This window comes from Molossus molossus, unplaced genomic scaffold, assembly GCF_014108415.1.
Source record: "Molossus molossus isolate mMolMol1 unplaced genomic scaffold, mMolMol1.p scaffold_m16_p_21, whole genome shotgun sequence".
In the NCBI taxonomy this organism is placed as follows: domain Eukaryota; kingdom Metazoa; phylum Chordata; class Mammalia; order Chiroptera; family Molossidae; genus Molossus; species Molossus molossus.
Genome location: NW_023425357.1, coordinates 19,258,407 through 19,277,973, shown reverse-complemented (window position 1 = coordinate 19,277,973; position 19,567 = coordinate 19,258,407). Strand labels below are relative to the sequence as shown.

At 46.7% G+C, this 19,567-nt stretch overlaps 1 non-coding gene across 1 annotated transcript; it reads left to right on the top strand.

Moving 5' to 3' along the window:
- The first annotated feature begins 18,969 nt into the window (after positions 1 to 18,969).
- Positions 18,970 to 19,192, top strand: LOC118639707. Its single transcript, XR_004961264.1, has one exon. It is a non-coding gene; the product is annotated as a small nucleolar RNA U3 (small nucleolar RNA).
- Positions 19,193 to 19,567: the final 375 nt, after the last annotated feature.

The window sequence follows — 19,567 nt, the reverse complement described above, 5'->3', positions numbered from 1 at the left end:
TATGCAAGCCAACACAGCAACTCGAGATGGTACATGCTCCTAGCAGGAACCGAACCCGGGACTCTCTGGTACGCAGGCTGACGCTCAACCACTGAGCCAAACTGGCCAGGGCTAGGTGCTCAGATATTTTATGTTGTTGTTCTGCTAACCCCAATATGTGGTCTTCACCTTAAGATATCTGTTCCAGCTTCTGACAGCACCTCTACATTCCAGCCAGGACAAAGAGGGAATAGGAAATGGAGGGCATCCCCTCTTCTTTGTAAGAACAAGGCCCCAAATTTTGATTTGTCTCTTCTGTTTACATTCCATTGGCTGGAACTGTCACATGACCACATCTAGCTGCAAGGGAACCTTCAAAACTCAAGGGTTGTAATGTTAAAGAAAGAAGGGGTGGTGAATGGATATTGGGTGATAACTGAAAGACTTGGCCTAAAATGCTCAAAGCTGTACAGTTGGCAGTATTCTCTAATGAGAGAGGCAGTGTGTACACTGATTAAGAAGAATACAGGTCCAACAGGTGTGTCTCAGTGGATTGAGCGTTGTCCCATGGACTGAGAGGTCCTAGTTTGATTCCCAGTCAGGGCACATACTAGATTTGCAGGCTTGATCCCCGGGGGGAGGAGGGAGCACGCAGGAGGTGGCCACGTCAATGTTTCTATCTCTACTTTTGACTCAGCGGTTGGAGCGTCAGCCTGTGGACCAGAGAGTCCCGGGTTCGGTTCCTGCTAGGGGCATGTACCAAAAAAAAAAAAAAAGGAGAGAGCAGGCCCCAGAGTCAAACTTCCATGGGGTTTAATCTTGGCTCTACCATTTAATAGCTGTATAATCTTAGCCTCAGTCTTCTTATTCATAGCACAGGGGTGATGATAATACCATATTTCATTGACTCTAAGATTCACATGTTAACATCTGTAAAATTGGGGTGTGTTTATAAGTACTGACCTGTTGAATTGACAGTTTTATTCCACTCTTGATAGTACATATGATAGTACATAATGGTGTATCTTATATCTTGTAACAATAACATCTAATATTCAACGAAATACAATTGTTTTGAAGATAAAATACGGCACATACATATTCTATTTGTAGAATTATCAATGGACTATAGAACAATTATATTCATATATATTCACTTGACTAGTTCTGGGGTGTCAGTAAGAACTCAATCAATACCAGCCATTACTGCTATCTCCAAGTGTTCCAGAGAAGGAAGTGGTTCATTCGGCTGGGGCTAAAATAACACTCGAAGTTCAGTGAGTTCATAAACCACCTACCTGTCAGCAGGCAAGAGGCAGACAGGTGCTTCCTGCGTTCCACACACCCCTCAGGGATTTTGTTTGGTTAAAGATTTTTCATTGATGTTTAGAGAGAGCAAGAGAAAGGGAGAGGGAGAGAGAGAGAGAGAAACATAAATGTGAGAGTGAAACCTTGATCGGTTGCTCCCCACACTCCCTGCCACTGAGGACCAAGCCTGAAATCTGGGTATGTGCCCCGAATGGGAATCAAACCAGCAACCCCTCAGTGCATGGAACGATGCCCAACAGAGCCATACTGGTCAGGGCGCCTCAGGTTTTAAAATCAATTTGACAGCCCTGGCCGGTTTGGCTCAGCGGTTAGAGCGTTGGCCTGCGGTCCGGAGAGACCCGGGTTCGGTTCCTGCTAAGGGCACGTACCTTGGTTGCAGTTTGTCCCCAGCCCTGGTTGGGTCGTGTGGGTGGCAACCACTCGATGTGTCGCTTTCACGTCGATGTTTCTCTCTCTCTCTCTCCCTCTCACTCTATCTGAACAAAATATCGAAAAATGTCCTCGGGTGAGGATAAAAAACAAAAACAAAAACAAAACAACAAAAAAATAAAATCAATTTGACAATTGATGGCTGGATGAAGGAGATGAGGGTTAGGTGTGGAGGAAAGGAGACTAGCTCACTATGCCTTAGACAGCTTGGGTTACTATAACAAAATACCATAATATAGGGGGTGGGGGGGCGCTTAAAAACCGCAGGAATTTCTTTCTCACAGTTCAGGAAGCTGGAAGTCTGAGATCAGGGGTTCTGGTGAGAATGTGCTTCTGGGTTGTGGACTTCTGATTGTGTCCTCGTAGGAAGGAGAGCGGAGTGAGGCAGAAGGCTTCCTCCTGACTCTCAGAAGGGCGCTGATCTCATGAATGGGGCTCTACCTTATGGCCTTATCTAATGCTGATCACCTCCCCAAGGCTCTGCCTCCTGATATCACATGAGGGGTAGGGTTTCAACATGTGAATTTGGGGGGGACACAAACATTCAGCCCATAACATTTACCTTCTCAGTTTCCCATCATAAGCCCTGGATGAATGTCCTGTGGCTGCCGTAACAAATGACCACTAACTATGGACCTTAAAACAATAGAAGTCTATTCTCTCCCAGTCCCAGAGGCCCGAAGTCTGAAATCGAGGTGTCAGCAAGGGCAGGCTCCTTCTCAAGGCTCCCGGGGAGGATCCTTTTTGCTGCTCCCAGCTCCCGGCAGCCTTTGGCAGCCCTCAGCTTAGAGACCTATCACTCCAATGTCTGCCTCTCTTGTCACCTGGTCTTCCCTTCCATGTCTCACCGTGTCTTGTCCTCTGTTCGTAAGAAGATGGCACACCCCGCCCTGGCCGGTTTGGCTCAGTGGTTACAGCATCAGCCTGTGGACCAAAGAGCTGCGGGTTCGATTCTGGTTAAGGGCACGTACCTCGGTTGTAGTTGGGTCACCGGCCCTGGCCAAGGTCACGAGGGAGGCAACCAGTCGATGTGTCTTTTTCACGTCGATGTTTCTTTCCTCTTTCTCCCTCCCTCCCTCCCGTTCTGTCTGAAAATAAATGGAAAAGTATCCTTGGGTGAGGAATTTTAAAATAAAGAAAGAAAGAAGAGGGCCCACCCTAATCCCATGTGACCTCCTCATAATCTCATGATACACCTGCCAAGGCCCTGCTTCCAAGGAAGGTCACATGGAGGTTTTGGGTGGATGTGAATATTTGGCGAGGCACTATCACTGCAAGGCATCCCTCACTGCAGCCTGTCTGGCCTTGGTGGATTCTGCTCTTCGCCCCCTCGTTTTTGCTCGTTTTCACTCCCCGACACATCTGCAGTTCCGCACAGCGTCCCTGACAGCAGCGTCTTTGAACGTTCTGTTCCACGCAGATGGGGAAGGCGGCGCCCAAACGCTCGGCGGGCCGCGAACCGGCGTAATCAACCGGGGAGATGAGGGGATGATAAGCTGGGAGAAACCATGAACAGAAAGGAACGGCACACGGGACGGGCTCACTCGAGCACACCCGAGTTTGTTGCCAGAGACCCCTGGGATGCTATTTATTCTTGTTTTATTTTTTTTATATTTTCCTTTTCATAACATATTCTAGTTAAGCACTGAACTTGTCAAAGCACAACAATGGCATAAAAAAGATTTCGAGTTTGCGGTAGTGCCTTTTTTCTTTTTTGAAGTGAAAAGGAAGTAAGCGAGGCAAGTGTGTTGTGAGCATCACAGATGAGTAGTTTCTCTACCAGGGGACAGAAGGGAGCTTCCTAAGGTCCATAGGATCACTTAGATGCACATGGGCCCGGTGGTGCGCTGTTGCTTTGGGGGTTCTTTAAAAGGCATCGTGCACTTGATTTCATTCGAATTATGAAAGGAGTTTTCTGAGGTCAGGTTTCATCATTTAAAAAGCAGTCGGGCCCTGGCTGGTTTGGCTCGGCGGTTAGAGCGTCGGCCTGCGGTTCAGAGAGACCTGGGTTCGGTTTCCGCTAAGGGCACGTACCTCAGTTGTAGTTTGTCCACAGTCCTGGCTGGTCGTATGGGTGGCAGCCACTCGATGTGTCGTTTTCACATCGATGTTTCTCTCTCTCTCTCTTCCTCCTTCTCCCTCCCACTCTATCTTAACAAAAAAGTGGAAAAATGTCCTCGGGTGAGGATAAAATAAATAAATAAATCAAAAGCAGTCGGGGATCTGAAGAAATCATGTAGCTCAGTGGTTCCAAGGCCCATAGCCCTAACACTGGTTTTGTTTTTTTTTAAATAAGAAATATTGTGGAATGCTTTTTTTCATGTTCTAAAATGAAACTTAGAGCAAACATAACCTACCTACACACCAGTTGCAAAAAACAATTGTAATGCCTTAACTGTAACATAAAGAAAAAAAATATCACTTAAAATGAAACAATATGGATTTCAAAAGGTCAGCGTTCGGGTCTGACCGTACGAGAAGACACGATGAAGTGGTCAGAGATCGCTCCCAGAGGGAGAATCACAGTGGCAGTGTGTGTCCATGGAAGCTCAAATACCATGAAGGTGTCGCTGCTGGTGATGCGATTTTCTAAAATGGTGAACAATTTTTTTTCTTCTTCTTCTTCTTTTTTTTTAATACTCCTCTTCATCCTGCTTTATTGTTTATTTTTTATTGATTTTAGAGAGGGGAAGGGAGAGAGAGAGGAGAGAGAAACATCCATGAGAGAGAAATCCATTGGCCGCCTCCTGCATGTCCCCCACTGGGGATCGGGCCCACAACCTGGACATGTGCCCTGACCGGGAATCAAACCAGCGACCTCCTGCTACATGGGTCGATGCTCAACCACTGAGCCACACTGGCCGGGCCCAAATGGTGAACGATTCTTAATAGGGTTCCGAACAGAAGTGATGATCTCTCCTTGACCATGTGGTGGTTGTACTCCTGGAACGTCCCGCGTATATTACAGCTGTGCAAAAGACAGAGATGGAGCTAGGTTCGAGACCCATCGATTACAGGAGGCTCTTTCATTTATGTGAAGATCGGGTGGGACATCAGAAAGTGGAAGGATCGGGGGAATTCGTCATTCGGGAGACTGTCGCAGTCACTGAACCCCTGCAAATTTTCAGAATACCCCCTAAGAGGCAGCACCCCTCTCCCCACCAAGGACTACTGATCTTTAGGGGGCCCTCATTTTGTAAGGACAATGAGGCTGAGAGATGGCAAGGGGCTGACCCTGTGTCACACACCCACTGTTGAGGTAGGGAGGGGCAATGCAAGCACACCCAGGGGACCTGTTACCTCAGTACAGGGCTTCTTTCCGACGGGAGAGCGCCCTGCCAGCACTGGGTCTTTCTTGCTCAGGGACAGTGGGGGTTGGGAAACAGAAGCTTCTAAGCTGAGTAGCCTTGCAAGCTGCTGAGTCACCTGAATTCTGAAGTCCTGGAAGGAGGAAAGAGGATTCCTCCAGTGATCTGGACCTCACTATGACAGCAAAGTGTTCGGAACGCATTCTTTGGCGTCAGGTGGACCTGGGTCCAAGTCCTGACTCTGCGGTCAACTGGCCAGGTGCTTTTGGGCCAGTTGATTCATTTCTCTCTGTGTCTCAGTTTTCTCATCTGTGAGTAGGGTTCATCATATCACCCAATGAGAGGGTGGTTGGGAGTACTTAGTGGGAAAGATACATATACAGTGCTAACTTAGCACGGTACCCGAGGGACATGGAAAGTCCTGCTCAGTGATCATAAGTTTATAGAAAGCCACAGCCTGAGGGAGGGGAGGCAAAGAAAATCCCTTCTCGATTAACCCTCCACATTTTTTATTTGTTTTACAATTCAGTGGTTTTTAGGATATTCACACCGTCGGGCAACCATCATTGCAATCTTTATTCCAGAAAGTTTGCATCACCCTAGAAAGAAGCCCCATATCCATTAGTGACCACTCCTCATTCCCCCCTCCCTTCAGCTCCTGGCAACCACTCTCTGTTCCTGTAGATTTGCCCATTCTGGAAGACACACAATACCTGGCCTTTGTGACTAACTTCTTTCACTCAGCATACTGTTTTTGAGCTTCATCCACATTGTAGCATGTGTCAGGACTTCATTCCTTTTTATGGCTCAATAATATTTTGTTTGGCTAGACTCCATTGGGCTATCCATTCATCAGTTGATGGATATTTGTTTTTGCTGCTTTTTGCTTTTATGAGTAATACTCCGTCTTCAGGGCTCTAGGCCCCGGGCACGTTGTAGGTGTTGATTGAGAGCTGGCTGAATCTCTTCTGGATCTGCTCCATGAATGAAACTGGGCTGGGTTTGGATCTGATTCCATAATACTCACTGTGTGCCTTAACCTCCCTGAATCTCAGTTTCCTCGTCAGGAAAATAGACCAGTACAAGGAATCAAGACAATGCTTGCGTGTGACTAGCACATAGTAGGCATTCAACATTTGTCTCAAGCCAGCCCCTTTAATGCCTTAATTATTACCCTCTGGCCGGGGCAGGGCATCCCCCTCTGCTCCACTCAACTGTCCAGAATCTAGCTGGGTTTTAGTGGGCGGTGCCCTGGAGCTGGATTATGCCACTCGTCCCAACTCCACATTCATGGTGTCACACTGGCAGCTTAAAATCAAGGCAGCGGGGGTACTGACACCCTGAAAATCAGCAAGCCTTCCAGTGAGGGCTTCCCCCACCCTGAGAGCCAGTGGTTAAACACTAAGCAGCACACCACAGGTTCTTGTACTGTCTGTCAAGCTGGCGTGAGTGGCAACAGGACACAGATTTCAGGAGAGGGCCGGATGGGACAAGGCCGGGGTTAGTTAAGCCCGAAGGGGTAGAACAGAGGTGGTTTGCTGCCCACCAGCCCCTCCCACTCCTGCTGCAGGGCCTGACACTCACTAGAGAGTCCGAAAGCCCCACAGCCTCACTGTGTCAGGCTCCGTCGGAGGCCCGCTGCAGGAACAGGACCTGGGGGAGGTCTGCTGGGTGGGGTGTACTTTTGGGGAAAGCTTTCCTCCCCAGTGAAAAGTGATGCAAAGCATGAGATGCCCACACATGGTGCTGGAACTATCATGTAACTGCGTGGAGAGAGACCTGAGACTCAGAGCACTGTGCTGAGGATGGGGCGTAGAGAGAGTCTGGGTCCTCAGTGGCATCATTGTATCCTTGAACAAGCCCTGGGACTGCCTACCTCTGGACTTCCCACTGGCATTAGTAAAATTACTTTGTGATTTGAGCCTTTTTTTTTCTTTCTTTTTTCTTTTTTGGTACGTGCCCCTAGCGGGAACTGAACCCGGGACTCTCTGGTCCACAGACCAATGCTTCAAACGCTGAGCCAAACTGGCCAGGGTGATTTGAGCCATTTTTTATTATTATTATTATTATTTTTTTATCCTCACCCGAGGACATTTTTTCCATTTTTTGTTCAGGTAGAGTGGGAGGGAGAGAGGAAGAGAGAGAAAGAGAGAAACATCGACGTGAAAGGGACACATCGAGTGGCTGCCACCCGCACGACCAACCAGGGCCGGGGACAAACTGCAACCGAGGTACATGCCCTTAGCGGGAACCGAACCTGGGTCTCTCTGGACCGCAGTCTGACTCTCTAACAGCTGAGCCAAACCGGCCAGGGCTGATTTGAGCCATTTTTAATCAGATGTTCTACTAGCAGCCTGATATAGATGCCAAGACAACAACAGGAACAGGAGACACTGGGCTTCAAAGAGAGTAGAAGGTAAATTCAGAGACATCAGCTTAAGATTCAGAAGGCAGGCCCAGCCGGTGTGGCTCAGTGGTTGAGCATCGACCAATGCACCAAGAGATTGCCAGTTCGATTCCCGGTCAGGACACGTGCCCAGGTTGTGGGCCAGATCCCCAGTGGGGGGCATGCAGAAGGAAGCCAATGGATGTTCTCTCTCATCAATGTTTCTACCTCTCTCTCCCTCTCCCTTACTCTCTTTCTCAAATCAATATAGAAAAAATAAATAAATAAAAAAGGATTCAAAAGGCAGGCATATACCATACCCTTGAGGTGGCTGGGTAAGGGTTCTTCCAACTCAAAGAGTGCTAGGGAAATGGAAAAATCCTTAGAAAAAAAATAATTGACAAGACCGACTCAAAAGAAATAAAAAGTCTGAATAGTCCTATATCTAACAAAAAAATTGAACAGTAGTTTAAAATCTTTCCACAATGAAAACACCAGACCCAGTGAGTTTTACAGATGAATTCTACCAAACATGCAAAGTCTATCATCCTAGTCTTACACAAACTCTTCCAAGGAATACAAAAAAAAAAAAAAAAAAAAGGGTATTTCTAAACTTGTTTTATGAGGCCAGTGTTATCTTGAGACCAAACTTGACAAGAACAGTGTAAGAATGGAAAATTACAGGTCAAAATCACCCATGAAGATAGAAAAATTTTACACAAAATAGTAGCAAACCCAATCTTTGATGTATGAAAAAGAGCAATGCTAAAATCAACATTCTTTTATCATAAATATTCTTAGCAGCTTAAGAACAAAAGTAAACTTTCTTAATATGATAAAACACATCTGCCAAAATGCTACAGAAGACATTATTCTTGGCAATGCACGTTCAAGGCCATGTCTTTAAAATCAGGAACAAAACAAGGTTAACTGTAGGTTAACTGTATCTTTGCTTCTGTTCACTATTGTCCTGTAGGAGCTACCAGACTAGGAAAATAAGAAAAGTAATAAAAGTTGTCAGATTTGGAAAGGAAGAAACAAAACTCTCATTACTCTCAGGTGATATGACTACATTAAAAACTTGAATCTACAGGACAAAGTAATTAAACATGGTAGAAGAGTTTTTGTTTTTTTAAATCTTCAGATGGAGTGGGAGGAGGAAAGAGAAAGAGAGAGAGAAAAACATTGATGCAAGAGAGACACATCCATTGGCTGCCTCCCACACAACCCCAACTGAGTCCAGGGAACCAACAACAACCCAGGTACGTGCCCTTGACCAGAATCGAACCTGCGACTCTTCTGTCTGTGGGCTGACGCTCTAACCGCTGAGCCAAACTGGCCAGGGTGGTAAGAGTTTTTAACAAGGTCATGTCCATAATTAAAAACTCAAACCTAAGAGCCAGGAGAATGAACAAGCAGCAAAGATCACGACTTAGACAAGAGGCACAGGGTACTGTCAGCAAGAACAGAACCCAGCGATTTTCAGCCGGTGCGTTACAATTTTTAAAACATGCAATGCCTGACTGTTTAGTCAGGGGCACTGACCTCTTTCCCCTTAGATTGTCAAATAAAAAAAAAATGACAACAGCCAACACAACAATAGCCATCCAGTGTGAATGAATCAAAACAATACCTTTTTTGTTGTCGTTGTTCACATAGGCAAAAACACATTTTTTTGGCGTGCCACAGAATTTTAGTAATTTGTTTATGTGTGCCACGAGATGAAAAAAGTTGAAAATTCCTGATAGAACCATCACAGAGCCACTTGGCCCCGGGTTCTGCCCAAGGCCAGAGCTGGTACAAGAATGTGGGTGGGTCTGAGGCCAGATATAACTGCGGTTCTACCTGGTTGGAGAGAAGGCATGGAGGGTGGGGAGCAATGCTGTTCCAGCACCAGCCCTATAAATCTCTCCTTTTACTCTTTTTCCGCTCTGGCAATACTGTCTCTGGGTTGCTTTTAATCCAGCAAGCATGTAACTAAATGGCTGGGTTTTAAAAGACAGATACACCCAGATCCGATGACCTTGCTCTGACACTCACAAGTCAGGAATTTCTGTACCTTTCTCTCTTTCCTCTTGCCGGTCTCACCTCTCACCTCCCCAGAACAAAGGATCTGCTTGAATGGCGCCTGTCCCGTCTCCTACACGCATCACCTCTTGTTCTAGTCATCTGTTGCTGCCTAACAAACTACCCTAAACCTCGTGGCTGTATGAAAAAGAAAAATGTATTACGGTGACAGATCTGTGATTTGAGCGGGGGCTGGCAGGGACATTCATCTCTGCTCTATGCGGATTCAGCTGGGGCGACTCAAAGCCTGAGGCGGGCTCAGCGGCTGAGAGCTGAGCGCACCTGAAGGTTCTCTCAGGTGTGGCGGGACCTCAGCTGACACCTGCATGTGACTTCTCCGTGGTGGCTGGCGTCCAAGAGCAAACATCTTCAGAGAACCAGGTGGAAGATACATCACCTTTTATGACCCGGCCTCCGTTGTCACATAGAGTCATTTTGACCATTGTCACAAGCCCACTCCCAATCAAGGGAAGGAAATCTACTTCTTTTGGGAGGAGTGGAAAAATCCCACGATAAGAAGAGCATGGGGGATGGGAGAGCATGAGAGCATGTGCAGCCACTTTGGGAAATTTGGTCTGCCCCCTCTCCCTGCTCCCAGCCTCCCCATTTGCTTGATAGCAAGCCCACTCTCTTTCCACAGGGGAAGCCCATGACCTGAGTTGGGTGGACTATAACCACTGTCTAGCTGCAGGGCTTGGGCCAGGGATGAGCATGAGACTCCAACCAGCTCAACTGAAGCCAAGCCTCTCTTGCCCTGTGGTCATAAACCCCACAGCAGGGGAAGCCGCACACTAACTACACAGCAGAATTTACAGACGGTGCCATGCAGTTGCTACATCAACCCTGGGCTCTGGTCTTCAGACTTCTTATGTGAAAAATCGAACCCTCAGCTGGATAGGCCATGGGAATAGGTTTTATGTTACAGATGAACACAGTCCTAATTTATACTTGGAACAGATAGCCACTCTCACCTTCACCCCAGATTCATTGCTGACACAGTCACAAAGCCCAGGACCCATCGTGGTTGGTATTCTTTATTTGAATAGCTATTTGCAAAGGGACCCACTTTTGTTCATCCTTCCAAGCTCATCCCTTCCAAGCAATGGGAATAAAACACTCTCAATAAACTCATCTTGAGTAAATAAGTAAGGGAACAGGTTAGCAAAAGCCGTGATGGCAATGGCTCTGGTGTCAGATAAATCTACGTCTGGATCCACTCCCTCCACTCACTGAGTGATCTTGGTCCGTGAATCTCACAGCCTCAATGTCCTCATCTGTGAAATGGGAACGATATGACCACTTCAAAGGGTGGTCATGAGGATTAACAGATTGAACGTGAGTTTACTGCTACTGTTGTTATTGAAACTGGTAGGAGGTGAGGATACTGAGGGGAGAAGAGGTGAAGGATAAATGGAGGTGTCACCCACCTTCACTCCTGATGGGGTGCGACCTGGTTCTGCCATTGAGGAGCTTCTTGGGGTGGGACTCAGCTGGCAGTGCTTCCACTGCCACACGTGGGGTCGCCCACGTGGCTGTAGGCATCGTGTAGGTCATTGGGTTGCGTAAAGACGGCCTCTCTCCCACACCTGGTGCTGGCTGTGGGCACAGCATCTATGGTCTTCTAGGCTCCAAGGGGCCTCATCCTCCACAGACAGATTGGGCATCTTCACAACATTCTGAGAAGGCAAGAGTGGGAACCGCAATGTCCCTTGAGACTAAGGTCACAAGTCACACAGCATCACTTCCCCTGAATTCTATTGGCCAAAGCCCTCTGCAGATTTGCAAAGTCACATTGCAGAGGAGCAGGTATACAGGCAGCTTATTTCCGCTCTGAACAGAGAATCACTTTCTCTCCAACCATATCCTCCTCTCGATGATCCCCACCCCCCTCAAATCTTTAGTTTCCCCCCTCTGGATAGTTTCCTACTGCTGTCGTCACAAATGACCACAAACTTAGCTCCTTAAAACAACAACAAATGTATGATCTTAAAGTTCTGGAGGTCAGAAGTCCAAAGTAGCACGCAGGACTGTGTTCCTTCCGGAGGTTCTAGAAGTGAATCCATTCTCTTGCCTTTTCTAGCTTCTAGAGACGCCACATTCCTTGGCGTGTGGCCCCTTCCTCCACGTTTAAAGCCAGCAGTGTAGCCCGGCCAGTGTGGCTCAGTGGTTGAGCATCACCCAGGCACCAAGAGGTCGCTGGTTCGATTCCCGGTCAGGGCACATGCCCAGGTTGTGGGCCCGATCCCCAGTGGGGGGCATGCAGGAGGCAGCCAATCAATGTTCTCTCTCATTGATGTTTCTATCTCTCTCTTCCTCTCCCTTCCTTTCTTTCTAAAAATCAATAACGGGGAAAAATTAAAAAAAAAAAAAAGCCAGCAGTGTAGCATCTTCTCTCCTCTCTGACTTCCTGCTTCCCTTTTATAAGAACACTTCAGCCCTGGCCGGTTTAGCTCAGTGCTTAGAGCGTCAGCCTGCGGTCCCGAGAGAACCATGTTAGGTTTCCGCTAAGGGCATGTACCTCGGTTGCAGTTTGTCCCCGGCCCTGGTTGGGTCGTGCGGGTGGCAGCCACTTGATGTGTCCCTTTCACGTCGATGTTTCTCTCTCTCTTCCTCTCTTTCCCTCCCACTCTATCTGAACGAAAAATGTCCTCGGGTGAGGATAAAAAAAAAAAGAACACTTCAGATGGCATTTAGAGCCAGCCAAGATAACCTCCCCTGTTTCAACACCCTTAACTGATCATGCCTGCAAAGTGTCTTGCCAAGGGAGGTAAATTACTTGTAAGTATTCACAGGTTCCAGGGAATAGGACATGGATATCCCTGGGGGCTGTTATTCTGTCTACCATAGACTCTCATACTTTTTCTTTCTAATCTGATAGTTTCCAAACTTTTTTGAACAGATTCCAATATGAGTTAAAGAGAGAGAGAGAAAGAATGCCCCAGTATATGTAATTAAAAGCCAGACTTCTTAACCTTTCCACACCTTTGTCTCCTCACCTGTGTGCTGCGGATGTTTGTTTCCTGTGGCTGCCATAACAAACTGGCACAGACTGGGTGGTTTAAACAACAGACATTGATTGTGTCAGTGCTGGACGCCGGAAGCCCAAGATCAAATTTTTGGCTGATTTGGTGTGTGGGGAGAGCCCTCTTTCTGGCTCGTAGATAATTTCCTTCTGCTGCGTCCTTGCGTGGTGGGAAGAGAGAGCACTCATCCTGTAGAACCTCATTTCTTCTTTATTATTTCAGTACTGCCAATTCAGCATGTTGGGGGTTAGGGCTTCAACAAATGCATTTGTTGGGGGGACACAATTCAGTCCAAAGCAGGGGATAACAACATCTCATAGAGTTGTGAGAAGTGAATGAATGAATAGCTGTAAAAGGCTTGGAGCAGGGCTATGCCCTGTAGGCACTATGAGGACTAGCTATTATTACTAATATCATTTATAAAGCATTTATCTGTAGTCTGCTGCTACCATTTTATGCACTTTGTCAAACATATAAGATAAACTTTATTTTTTATTAATTTTTAATTTTTTTGGTCCTTTATTGATTCTAGGGAGAATGAGAGAGAGAAAAACATCGATGAGAGAGAACATCGATTGGCCGCCTCCTGCATGCCCCCCACTGGGGATCAGGCCCACAACCTGGGCGTGTGCCCTGACTGGGAATCAAACCGGCGACCTCTTGGTGCATGGGTTGATGCTCAACCACTGAGCCACACTGGCTAACCTAAGAGAAACTTTAAGAGGATGAGATTAATTGACGTTGAAATGATAATAGTTTCTTCCTGTGGCTCCAGTGGATCATCTTGTATACATCCAGAGTGCCTGTGTCTCGCTGCCCTAGCCTGGGGGTTTGATTACTTGTGGCAGCTTCCTGGGTCCCATCCCAGAGTTACTGAGTCAGCCTCTCTGGTGGAGGAGCCTCTTATCTGCATCTTCAAAACATGCTGGTGTGTGAGAAACCGCTATAGTCAACTGTGGGAAAACACCTCGAGACCTATTTACATCCCTCCAGTCAAGGTCATGCCCACCCATCTGAACAAAACTATAGCTGAGGAACATCAGGTTCTCATATCCATGAGGTTGCAGTCACCCTGCCAACATCCAAACCAACCAGGTACCCGCACAACAATCCCATCTTCTTCCCTGGACACGGGAAACCATTGTGAAAGTTTGACACTCAAGTCACAGACGGGCCAACACTTTTGTCTAAGGGGGGATGTTTCCGAGTTCTTGGTTTCCAGCGAAGCCCTTTGACCTTCAACACGGGTGCCCGGCCTCCCTCCTTCACTTTCCGCACAGCCGCAGTTGGCACCCACACCCGTTCCCGAGGCCCAGTTGCACGAGAGAGCTGGATTCATTTCAGATATGTGAGCAGCACACTTTCCAAGTCCTTTTCATCCATACCCCCCCTCCTTTTCCCTCAGCTGGCCAGAGAGGTGGACTGCAGGTGGGCTGAGGGCAAACGCAGCTGCCCCCTGAGAGTTGCTTTTGGTTCAGCTTCTCAGAGAACCCCAAACGGCAGCCGCCCTCTCTGCGGGGGAGACAGATCCCCAGCTTGCCCGTTGCCTCTCAGGAAGCTGTTCCCAGCAGCCCAGGAGCTGATGCAGCATCAGAGAAAGCTGCTCCCCTACCTGGTTTGCGTTTGCTGGGTCTCTAACCAAAAGCCCGGTAAGGCCAGTGACCTCTGACCCTCCAGCCGCACACCCTGAAAGCTCTGGAGGCCTGAGAATGAGAAGAAATGAAGATGTTTGCTTCCCGTCCCAACGTCCTTCCTTCCTCCTGCCTCCTTTCCTTTCTCTCCCTTCCTTTTTCTTCACGCTTCCACTCTATTTTCATTGAAAAATTAACGTATACAAATAAGAAAATAAAGCCCAAACGCTATAGAAAAACATGCGATCAAAAGTCTCCTTCCACTCCAGATCCCATGGTACCACACTGGCCTTTTCAGAGCTAAGCAAAGTCATCAGTTTCTTGTGTTTTCAGAAATACTCCCTATCCACATACATATGTGGCCATGCATAGACATATGCATGTACATAGATCCCCTATATGTGCATACATATATATACGTGCACGTTCACCATATATTACACATTGCTTCTTACATAAGCGGGAGCATCCCTGTACCTTGCTCTTTTTCCCTAATTTATCCGCATCCTCTCTCACAGACCCTTCCTTTGCGTCTGACTGTGTGCTGGTTGTTGGTATATGGGTGCCGGCTGTGCTGATCCACTCCTCGCTCCTGATACACAGCAGGCTGTTCTCGGTCTTTGTTATAGTAAATAGAGCTGCATGGAGCATCGCTCCTTGTGCGCCTGTGGGAGGTGCCTTGGTACACACATGCCGGGGTGGGACCCCAAGAGAAGAGGTGGAGCTGCTGCATGTCTCAGTGCAGACAGTTGTCATCTCGTGGCCCTCCAAAGGGGCTACCCTACCCCACGCCCACTCCTGCCCACCATGTGTCAGAACTGCGCCCTGCTCCTGACGCCATGCAGCGTGTCGTGGGCCAGGAGCCCTTCCCCAGAGTCCCAGGCAATTCGCTCTCATCAGAGAGCAAAGGTGTTCAGTTGGCCTGATTTTCAAGTGACAGAATCCACCTCCTCAACTCTTGACTGGGAAATGGGAGTCCTTTGTTAGAAACATTATTATTAAAATAAATAAGTAAGCCCTGGCCGGTATGCCTCAGCAGTAAGAGCATTGCCTGCAGACTCAAGAGTCCTGGGTTCGATTCTGGCCAAGGGCATGTACCTCGGTTGTGGTTGGTGTCCGGCTCCGGTTGGGGTTGTGCAGGGGCAGCCAGTCGATGCATGTCTCTCACATCGATGTTTCTCTCTCTCTCCCTCCAGCTCTATCTGAAGATAAATGCAAAAATATCCTCAGGCGAGGATTATAAAAAAAATAAAATGAATAAGTAAATAAGTAACGAAGGGGACCAGTTGGAAAGGGCATCTTCGGAACATCAGCAGAACTGCTGGCTGCTCCGAGGGAGTCAGGGAGACTAGGTCCAGATCCTCTGGCCCCGGTCCCTCCGTGCTGCCAGAGCTCACCCAGCCAGACCGAGACGTGGAGTAGACACTGCCCTTTGCCAGCGCGGAAACAGCTCCAAGTCTGCTCCTCCGAGCACTTCAGTTCCCAAGTCACCAGAAAGGGTTATTAACCCTTTCCGCCACCCCAACCCACATAGCCCCCTGGCCCGGTGTAGGCGGTTCAGGTGTCTGCATCACTGAGATGCACAGACCAGAAGGGACAGTGCCAGATATGCCCCCTCCGAAGCGAAGGCTGCCGTGGGCCGGGGCAAGGCCGCCCGTGCCCAGCTGGACGAGCAGACCGAGACCTTGCTTCCTCGAGCGTGGATGGCCATTTCCTGTGGACGATGGCCTGGCCCACTGACTACCACACACCCCGCCCTGCCGAGCCCACCCCGTGCACACTGGAAAGACTGATCTAGAAGTTATTTATAGACTCGAACTCCACAGAAACCATTGTGTCTGTCGTTGCTGTGGCAACAGGGATGTGGAGCAGCACTGGGCTTGCGGGAGCCAAGGAGGCCAGGGAAGGCGGTGGATTTCCACCCTGGGAGCCCCGGCTCACACACGCCGGCAGGAGACGCCCAGGAATGAAAGGCAGCTTTCAATGGAGCTTCCAGTGGGCTGGCTCCTGTCCCAGAAACCAGCACCACCTGGATGTTTAGCTGCTGGCTGGTTGTTGGGTGTTGTTCAAACCTTTGATGAAATTATCCAGAACAATGTCCTCATGCCCGGCAGAAGTGTCCGTCAGCAGAGCTGCATGAGCTGCTTCAGGCTCCTTGGCAAAGCCCAAGAATCTGTATTTCATGTCTGGAATGGTGAAAATCCACAGGACGATCATCTAAATCGAGAGAGAGGTTGCAAACTCTCGCTCATGCTCTTGCACCCTGTGTTCACTTTCATTAGTTTCTTAATTTCCTTTTTTTATGGAGATGAAAACACACACAATATATATTCTTATCCTTCCTTTTCAAAAATAAGAATACAATATCCACTCTCAGGCATCTTGCTTTTTTCCTTTAATAGTATATTCTACAGCTGTCCTCAAATCCGTAGCTTACTGTTTCTCCTCCTCCTCCTCCATCTCCATCGCCTTTTCCTGCTTTTCATCTCCATCGCTTCCTCTTTCGTCTTTATCTCTCCTCCTCCTCCTTTTTTTGTTTTTTTACTTATTTAATTTTTCCATTACCATTTATCCCCTCTATGCCCTCCCCACCCCTGCAATCACCACACTGTTGTCCATGTCCACGAGTTCTCTCTCTTCTTTTCTTTTTTGCTCAACGCCCCCAGCCTGTCCCCCAACATTCTTCCACCAAAGCTGTCTGCCTGCTCTCTATCTATGAGTCTGTCTCCATTTTGCTTGGTGGCTCAGTGTGTGCATTAAGTTTTACATATGAGTGAAATCTGATGGTACTTGTCTTTCTCTGACTGGCTTATTTCACTTAGCATAATATTCTCCAGGTCCTCCATGCTGTCGCAAAGGGTATATTTTTCTTCCTTTTTAACGGCAGAGTAGTATTCCATTGTGTGAATGTACCACAACGTTTTTATCCACACATCTACTGATGGACACTTGGGCTGCCTCCAAATCTTGGCTATTGTAAATAATGCTACAGTGAACACAGGGATACATATTTTCTTTTGAATTAGTGTTTCAGGTTCCTACGGATTAATTCCCAGAAGTGGACTTGTTGGATCATAAGGCAGTTCCATTTTTAATTTTTTGAGGTAACTCCATACTGCTTTCCACAGTGGCTATACCCTTTTCTCCACATCCTCACCAACATTTGTTGTTTGTTGATTTATTGATTATAGCCATTCTGACAGGTGTGAGGTAATAACTCATTGTGGTTTTAATTTGCATTTCTTTGATGATTAGTGACATTGAGCATTTTTTCATATGTCTATTGGCTTCAGGTCTTTAGCCCACTTTTATTTTTTTTTAATTATTATTATTATTATTATTTTTAATCCTCTCTTGAGGACATTTTTTCATCTTTTATTCAGACAGAGTGGGAGGGAGAGAGAAGAAGAGAGAGAGAGAGAGAAACATTGACATGAAAGGGACACATCAAGTCGCTGCCTCCTGCACGATCCAAGCAACCGTGGTACGTGCCCTTAGCGGGAACCGGACTCGGGTCTCTCCAGACCTCAGGCCGACGTTTAGCCCATTTTTAAATTGGATTGTTTGCTTTTTCGGTGTTGATTTTTATAAGTTCTTTATAAATTTTGAATATTAACCCTTATCAGATATATCACTGGCACATATGTTCTCCCATTCAGTGGGTTGTCTTTTCATTTTGTTGATGGTTTCCTTTGTTGTGCAAAAACTCTTTAGTTTGATGTAGTTTCATTTGTTTATTTTTTCTTTTGTTTCCCTTGCCCTAGGAGATATTTAAAAAAATATATTGCTATGAGAAATGTCCGGGATATTACTGCCTATATGTTCTAGAATTTTTATGGTTTTGAGTCTAATATTTAAGTCTTCAGTCATTTTTAGTTTATTTTTGTGTATGGTATAAAAAGGTGGTCTAGTTTCATTTTTTTGCATGTATTTTCCCAACACTATTTATTGAACAGCCTATCTTTAGTTCATTGTATATTTTTGCCTCCTCCATCAATTTTTTTTTTTTACCCTCACCTGAGGACATTTTGGCATTTATCTCCAGATAGAGTGAGAGGAAGAGAGGGGGGAAGAGAGAGAGAGAAACATCGATGTGAGAGAGACACATCTACCAGCTGCCACCCACACGACCCCAACCGGGTCAGGGATAAACTGCAACCGAGGTACATGCCTTTAGCAGGAACTGAACCCAGGACTCTCTGGTCCGCAGGCCAACGCTCTAACCGCTGAGCAAAACTGGCCAGGGCCATCCTTTGTCAAATATTAATTGACTTAAAGGTGTGAATTTATTTCTGGACTCTCTGTTCTGTTCCATAGATCTGTATGTCTATTTTTATGTCAGGACTACGCTATTTTTATTACTATGTCCTTATAATATAGTTTGATATCAGGTAGTGTGAGTCCTCCAACTTTGTTCTTCTTTCTCAGGATTATTGTTGCTATTCGGGGTCTTTGTGGTTCCATATAAATTTTTGAAATATTTTTTCTAGTTCTGTGAAAAATGACATTGATATCTTGGTAGAAATTGCGTTGAGTCTGAAGATTGCTTTGGATAGTATGGACATTTCAATGATGTTAATTCTTCCTATCCATGAGCACTGTATATGTTCACACTTATTTGTATTTTTCTTAATTTCTTTCTTCGGTGTCTTATAATTTTCCAAGTACAGGTCTTTTATAGCCTTGGTTTAATTTACTCCTAGATATTTTATTCTTTTTGAAGCAATTGTGAATGGGATTTTTTTTTTTTAGTTTCCCTCTATGATAGTTCAATATTAGTGTATAAAAATACAACTGAAAAAAAAAAAGAAAAGAAAAAGACTATACTTTCAGGGGTCATTTCTATAGTTTGTTACTAGAGAGGTTTCTCTGATAGTGTAGAGCACCCAACACCACGAGGAAGAGATACAGTGTTCTCTAAAAAAAATACAACTGATTTCTGGATATCTATTTTGCATCCTGCTACTTTACTGAATTCATATATCTGTTATAGTAGTTTTTTTTTCTTTGTTTATTTTAGAGAGAAAGGAGGAAAGAGGGAGAGAGAGACAGAAACATCAATGAGAGAGAATATCAATTGGCCTCCTTCTGCATGCCCCCAACTGGGGATTGGGCCCACAACCTGGGCATGTGTCCTGACCAGGGGAACAGGTGACCTTTTGGTGCATGGGTCAATGCTCAACCACTGAGCCATGCTGGAAGGGCCTAGTAGGTTTTTTTTATCCTCACCCAAGGAGATTTTCCCATTTTTTGTTCAGATAGAGCAGGAGGGAGAGAGAGAGAGAGAAACATCGACGTGAAAGGGACACATCGAGTGGCTGACACCCGCACAACCCAACCAGGGCTGGGGACAAACTGCAACCGAGGTACATGCCCTTAGCGGGAACCGAACCCGGGTCTCTCTGGACCGCAGGC